Here is a 6,924-nt window from a genome sequence, read left to right on the forward strand (position 1 = left end):
TAAATGGGTGCATCTTCAGGGAACGGAATAACAGGTCCTCACATCTGAGAATGCACACATCAGACAAGCAGGTTGGAGCCAGAAAAAAATGCTCTGGTTGCCTGGATGATTACCTACAGTGACTGTCTCTTGCACCTAGGGAATGAGCAGGCCAGTCAAATCACAGGATGGCTGGTAGCAAGCAAAAGAACATAAAACATCAGGTCAAAAATTTAAATCAAAATCTGAAGTGTGACTGAATGTCTCTGATCTTTCTTGAAATTATAACTATTTAATAATTTTATAAAATGTATTTGTTTATTTATTTATCATTTTTACTTGAAAATTAGAAGCCTGGGAAAGTAAAGTGGGTGAGTCAGTTTCATTTTTTATTCACATGAACTAAGTTGATATTCATAACCTAGATAAGTAAGAACAAGAGACAGTATTTTAAAACTGAACAGTCAATAAAGTGTAATGATGGCTTTATTCCATTAGAGGCTAGTATCATTCATGTCTATAAGAGATATATACACACCCAATCAGATGATCTGCTAAAGGGTCTTCTGCAGAGCATAACATCTGAGATTCCCTCTTCTGCTATTGTTATGCAAAAATTCTCTCTTATCTCCTCTTTCAGGGTTGCATGCCCTTCTTGTTGGCAAATGGTATGACATCATTAATCAGGCTAGGAGAACCTCTCTAGCCACCATCCACCCCCACCCCCCCACACACGCACACAAAAAAACACAAATAACATACAATTGTAAAATAAATACATACTTGCCCAACTTACAGGAAAATCCGTTTACAGATGCAGGATGGAGAGGCCATCCAGTATGAGCATGATGGAGTGAGGTTCATAAGCACCCATAGCAAAAAGATTCCTTTTGGATCAACTGATAATGTTGAGTATATATCATAATTGACTTAAAAAGCCTTGTAAAATGGGTAAACGTTGGGAAGAATCCTGAGAAATGAAAAATTAATCCTTCTGTAAGTCAGGAGGCACAGTAAGCCTTAAAGATAAAGATTCAGGAAGCCATGTTCTGAAGCATTAAGTTGACAAAAGGGACTAAACTCCTGAAATCATACACCAAGTAGTAATACTTGGCAGAGACATGACTACTGTAGGGCAAAGGGAAAAGCTGCCCTGGGTACAAAGTATTAGTGGGTATGATCAAAAGATGTCAATAAAAAATGAATGCCGATACTTTATTTTCAGTCAAGGCATTGTTCCCAGATTTGCCCTGAAAATGGAATCTGCATCCAGTGAACTTAGCTAGTTAACAAATTGGGATTTATTTATTTATTTGTTTGTTTAGAGCAGCATTCTCCCATGGGTAGTTAGCCACTTGTGGCAGAATAAGTGTCAGCAATCTATTTAGAAAAGGTTTGCTTAGACAAGCTAATATTTTCTATGCCTAGAACAAAAGAGATAAGCAGCCATTCTGTCTTTCTAAATTCATGCACCCTCTTAAGGTAAACCTGAGGTTTTGTAAAACAGAATTGGAAATAGTCACACATCTTGTTGCTGGAAATGATACACTAATGGCAGAAGGCCTGAATGCTGAAAGGTGTAATAATGTGGCAAGACTGTTGCTTGAGGTTTGTGCAAACATTATAATATTGAAGTAGCTGAGAACCATTGGAAATATGAACCATAAAGCATTATAGAAAATGAAGAATTTTATATCACATGGTATCAAGCATTACCAACAGTCCAAAAAATAGATGTGAGAAAACTAGATATAGCAGTCCAGGAAAAGAAGACAAAAGTAGCATTGATCATTGAAATTGCTACATCCAGTGATTACAGGTCTTATGTACAGAGAGACACAAAGTTATAAAATATCAGGATTTGCAGGCAGAAATGAGTGTAATGTGGAAGAAGGATACCCAGGGAGTTCCAATAGTAGTAGGAACAATGCGTTTCATAAAAAATAATTTGCAGTCGTATTTAGATATGTTACCAATACATGTAACTGTAAGAATTGTAGAAGGAGTAATTTCTGGGCACATTGCAGATGCTGTGAAGAGCACTTTTGGCTAACATCAAAGATTGAAACAAAAGTAATTTCATGAACTTTAATCATACCTTGACTTGGGAATAAGGTCCATTCCCATCATGGTATTAGAAACCCAAAAGTCTTGGAAACATTAAAGAGAGTAAAACCCAAGTTGATGATGCTTGTCCAGGACCTGAGCAGTTTTCTCTTCCCTGTATGAAATTGCTTTAGGGCAATTCTGGTACTACTTTTGGGAGGAAAGATAAGCTAATCCTAGGGGACACCTAGTCGTTGTGGAAGACTAAATAAACTTCCTTACAGATACAGACCTGAGACTCAAAGATCCTGCGATAATACCCAAAACAAAATTGGTTTCTTTCAAGGGAAGACATAAGTGCTGCTGGGCCATCTGGGTTAAATGTAGGGCTGGCAAGCTTGTCAATCATGAGTTTCTCAAATGCCTCAAGTAGCAGAGGGTTTCCTGGAAAACCAAGAAAGATGCAGAGACACTTTAAAAACAGCCTAACCAGTCAGTGCTCAGCCAGAGTTCTGTCCTCCACAAGGTCATTATATGCATATACTGTGCATTTATTGCGGAATAACTAAGACTCAAATATAGCAGGTATCTCTGTTAAATAAGGACTACCTTCAAACTACCCAAATGAGGCAGCAGAGAATACCTCTCTGTATAGACACTAGATCTCTTCCACTTAGCAAAATAAGTCTGAGGAGTAAAAGGATTTCTAGCAGCTTCCATCACCTCTGAGATTTCAAGGGGAGGAACAAACTGGAATATGGCATCTAGATGAAGACCCAAACCCTTTAGACGAGACAGTTGTTACCCTACCCAGGGGAAACTTCCTTAGCGCCTACCTGGAGAGGAGCCTGAGCCTGCACTGCCAGGGATCTCCGTGCCTGAAACCACACCCTCCTCTGCCACGCAATAATAATGAGGATGATTTTTGATCTTCCTTATCTGAATTTCACAATCCAATATGGAATCATAGTAAACAGCGAGAAGGTATACAGGAACTTTTCTTTGCATGGGATGGAGAAAGCATCCACCGTCAACTTCCCCTTGCTCTGCATATCTGAGAACAATAAGGGGAGAACCACACTCACTCATGATAAACAAGTCTATCAATGGGCTAACCCAGCAATGGAAGACCTTGGCTAGACAAGAGTCTCAAATTGTCAGGTCCAGGAGAGGACACATTCACTTGGATGTGAACAGCTGTAAGAGTGATACTGCACTGTCTGACTTAGTGCTGTGCATGTACATGCCCTACTGTCATTTACAAACCATTCCATTTGTCGGTTGTCTGTCCTAAGCATGAGTGGCTCTAGTCTAAGCTGTCCTTCCAGAGACTTCAATGTAAAAGGCATTGTGCACAGCTGTAACTAGTTAATGCAACTGGCTTGTTTTGTGAATTGACTTCCAATGGCCTCTGATGGAGCCAAGGGAGGATCCTCACCTCCTTAGTGAAGCATGTGGTGTCAGTATCTGCAGTGGCTTTTGCTGCAAGAAGAGAATGCCCATAATCAGATTGATAGGAATCATCCACCAGTCCAAAGCTATAGTAAGAGGGAACTGACACAAAATAAATCCCATCAGTAAATAGTGTCAACAGCCACATCCTGAAGAATATTAGTGAATAAATATTAATGAATTCTTTAAGATCTTAACAGCTGTCAGAAACAAAATATGCAGGAACATCAAATCTAGACAAATCACTATGTCCTCATGTACATGTAAAGATCAGTAAATCCTAAACCCTCTCTGTGGTCAGGAACAACCAACACTAACTGTTCAGCTTATCATGATAAAAGTAATCTTGTAATTTAAGATCAGACAACACTTCTTTTATCTTGTGAAGAAACCCAGGGTCTGAAACCACTGGAATGCCCAAACCAAGAATGCTAACAGGAGTCCCTCATTGGGGCTATTAGCAGACAGTCATCTAGCTAAGAGAATCCACAGAATTCCTTATCCTGCAAGTCCTACCCCGCAATGCCTATCAAATTGGTAGATATGCTATGTGCCCTGGAGAGCTTAAACAGAAGTGCTTTACACTGAAAGCGATGTCAACCTTTACAGGCAGATTCCTGAGCCTACTACCCTAGATGTAGCATCAGCACAATCAGCACTAAAGGTACCCATGCAGAAGTCCAGTGTAAAAGCTGTAGTAAAGGCCTTATCTAGATCATCCTGTACAGAGCTGTAACTGGCTCTTCTAGTGCCTGGTGCCCATTCTTGATGTAGCAGCCCACTGCTCACCTCCTAAGTGAAGACCTAAAAAAATATTTTGGCTTACATAGTAACAAGCCAGTTAGTACATTGGTACATTTGTACAAATCAGCTTCCAACTTCCTAAGCCAATCCTGTCTGCTCTTCAGGAAAGAGCAAAAAATACACACACACACACACACACACACACACACACACACACACACACACACACACACACACACACACACACACTCAGCTCTTTAAGCAAAGAAAAAAGCCAGTACTAAAAATAATACAGGAACTGCCCCCCTTTACCCCCTCTTGCTTTGTTACACTACTGATCCTTCACTACAGCATCAGGAAATTGCCCAGCTTCTCCATTGCCTAATCCTTTTGAGTAGATTACAATAAATAGGAAAGGAAGTAGATGAAGAGGAGAAAACGTCCTTGTCCACCTTATTTAAAACCTTTGACTCCTTATCAGAGGTTAACCCAGAAAGGCACTGTGGTCTGTGGAACCTATGTTTCACCAAAGTAAGTATGTATATGATGCTTAGACAGGAACTCAGTCCACATGACATCAGCCTTCTTGTGACAGACATAGCAAAACTCAAATGCTTTCAGGAGCAAGGCTAGAATCCTTAAAATGGACTGCATACTGGAATGAACTATGGCTCCTCATTCTTTCTACTGAGTTAAGAGCAACATGCTGCTCTAAATTCTCTTCCAACAATGTTGAAGGATGGAAAGAATCCCTTCCCAAATCATAGATCCTGAATGAGTGGGCTTAAACTCACTAGACACATAAGAAGTTGATCATATGATAGGCATATCCTGGGGGGATCAAGAGAAAGAAACCTTATACCCAGGGTAATACTTGCTAGAAGCAACACAGAGACAAAAGGCTCTCACAGAGCCCATTTTAAATGAGACTGTCTTCCTTCACCTGCAAGAACGAGTTCAAAATACATCAAAGAAATGGCAAATGTCTAACATCTGGGGTTTCCTGTAAACTTCGTAAATGCAGGCTGAGTCAAGGTAGCCACCTGGATCCTGGCCATTCAGTTCTGGTAGACTCAGGGGGAGGTCTGGGAAGAAGAAGAATCCTTGTCTTGAGAGAAACCACTGTGTACATGCTGGGAGCCCCTGGGGACCACTCCATGGTAGCAAACTAGGTGCAAGGATGTTCTGGGCCCTCAACCATAGCAGAAGCTATACAGTCACCACAGGATGCATACTCAAGAGGTTTGCCATGGTGTACTACTTGCATTCTTCTTGCCATCAGCAAGGTTTGCACTTGAGCTGGATCTCTGATTAGTGAAGAAGAGCTGATGATACATAAACACAAAGAGGCTACATCATGGCTAGACAATGCAAGAGGATGCTGTAGTGGATATATGTCCTCCAGTTCCCCTCGCCATCTCTTCTTGTCTGGTTTTATCATGGATTCACACACTACCTTACTGGTCCCAGAACTGGGCTTCTTTAGACATCACCATTTGCAAACTTTTTGCTATCTGAAGTACGACATTACCTATACCAAATCTGTAACATCAACTTCTTAACATTGAAAATCACAAGATAGGTAACACTGCAGGCTGAATTCCCAGATTTGATCCCCATTCAGGACCCATGTTAGTGCTTGTTCCTGGGTCTGGAGCAGTGGAGACTTTTGGTGTTTGGTGTTTTATGATGCTTTATGTTTCTAGCATTGTGATTTCCAATGTTGTAAAGTCAGCATTAACAGATTTCATACAGGTAACATCAAACTTATAATAGTAAACTTTTACAAACTGCTGAGTTAAGCTGCAGCTATCCCCCTTCTTTGTCTTTAAGTGTTTCAGTTCAAGCTTTGTGACAGCGCTTAATATCATACTCCTCATCTGAGAAACAGGTGCAGTGCTGCGCATGTCCTGGCTTATGCGTTGGACACTGCAGGAATACCTAGAAGTATTCAGTTGTCAGTCAATCAGACACGAGATCTTTAACTGCCTTTTTAAAACAACTTATTTTCTTTTACTTTTTCAGACTAATATAGTAAGTTTATCCACGGTGGTGCAGTGGTAGCATTGTTGCCTCACAGCAAGGGGTTCTCCCATTCGATTCTCGGCTGGAGTGCGGGGGAGTGCCTTCTGTGTAGAGTCTGCATGTCCTCCCTGCAGTTGGGTGGGCGTTCAAAGACAAGCATAAATGGGCGTGCTGGCACCTCGGCGTTTGTAACAAAAAAAAAATAAATAAATCTACTGCCAATCATTAGTGGACCGGAGTTCTACTGTGGCGACCCCTAACCGGGAAAAGCCGAAAGACAAACAACAACAACATATTACTTAGTTTGCTGAAGACACCAAAATAGGGTTGATTATTAATTCAGTAAAAGATCAAGCTTTACCACTGGGGTATCTGGATACCCTTTACACATGGGCAGTAAGAAGAGCATGGTGTTTAATATCAGTGAATGTAAAGTATTACACTTCGGTTGTAAATGTTTTCCATATGTTATTGCTTGTACTATCTTAAGTAATGAGAAGAAGGCAGAGATTTAGGATTAATAGTAGATAACCATTTAAGGGATGATAACATTTTTTATTAGTTACTAAGAATTTCTCTACATTTATTAGGGATATTTTACACATTATTTCAAGTCATGATGAGAGAGTTTTAATTTCCTCTTTATAAGGATGTTGTAAGACCTTATACAGAATACTG

Source organism: Protopterus annectens, chromosome 2.part0, assembly GCF_019279795.1.
Source record: "Protopterus annectens isolate FY-2018-M chromosome 2.part0, PAN1.0, whole genome shotgun sequence".
NCBI classification, from domain to species: domain Eukaryota; kingdom Metazoa; phylum Chordata; order Ceratodontiformes; family Protopteridae; genus Protopterus; species Protopterus annectens.